The following is a 1049-nucleotide window of genomic DNA, read 5'->3' as shown; positions in this document are numbered from 1 at the left end:
ATACATAAGGCTGTGCTCTTTGATCTTCATCAGTAAATATTTTAAGTCCTCTTCACTTTCAGCAAGCAAGGTTGTATCATCTGCATATCTCAGGTTGTTACTTGATACAGGGTTGAAATTAGTCATAACTGACTCGATGGTACTGAATAACATAATATTTATTCTATTTACTTCTACTTCAATTTGTAGATGCTCATTGCCTAACAGTATGTATAATACATGGTATAAGCTTAATACATGTTCCATGAATGAACGAACAAATTTTGAAGAATTTGCTAGATTCTTCTTCCACAATACATACTAAAGTAAATTTCTGAAAGACTGAAGATTTAAATGCAAAAAGTAAACATTCATGTATTTGCTTTTCTAAGTAAAATAGGAAACTCAGAAGTCTTAATAGAAAAGACTGATAGGACTCATCAAAATGTAAGTATTTTTGTTTTGTTTTTACAAAAGAACACACGTTAAACAAGTGATGAAGCAAAGCACAAACTGAGAGAATACGTTTTTAAAAACAGATAATATAAAAATAGTTTATATTTATTCTTAAATAGATATTCTATGTGTAAGAAGGAAGACATTCCAAAAATAAAATGGAAACAGCAATGGATAATAAACAATAGAAAAAACGTCCATAAATAAATATGCAAAGATATTCAATATTACTTTTGTTTGTTACATTTTGTTAGGTGACATCGAGTTTGTTCAGAATCTTACTGACCATATTTACAACAGAACAAAGCATTGTCTGGTCCTGTACCATGGCCACAATCATTGTTACTCTTGAGCCTATTGCTAATGCCAATGTAGGTGATGCCACTGTAGTAATTCATCTTGTTGGAGGTCTTCTTCATTTTCACTGATCCTCCACTTTACCAAGCATGATGTCTTGCTCCATGAACTGGTCTCCCCTAATAAGTCTGAAGTATGAGAAACGAAGTTTCACCATCCTGGCATTTAAGTAGGATGTACTTCTTCCTATACAGATTTCTTTGCTCTTCTAGTAGTCCATGGTAGTTTTATTAAATTTTTATTGTGAATTGTGTGAT

At 31.6% G+C, this 1049-nt stretch overlaps 1 pseudogene; it reads left to right on the top strand.

Moving 5' to 3' along the window:
* The window catches only part of LOC102828926, a 119648-nt pseudogene that overhangs the window by 73516 nt on the left and 45083 nt on the right, over positions 1–1049 (top strand).

Source organism: Chrysochloris asiatica, unplaced genomic scaffold, assembly GCF_000296735.1.
Source record: "Chrysochloris asiatica unplaced genomic scaffold, ChrAsi1.0 scaffold00579, whole genome shotgun sequence".
In the NCBI taxonomy this organism is placed as follows: domain Eukaryota; kingdom Metazoa; phylum Chordata; class Mammalia; order Afrosoricida; family Chrysochloridae; genus Chrysochloris; species Chrysochloris asiatica.
Note: the sequence above shows the minus strand (reverse complement) of the source record. Positions and strands in the feature narration are given on the sequence as shown.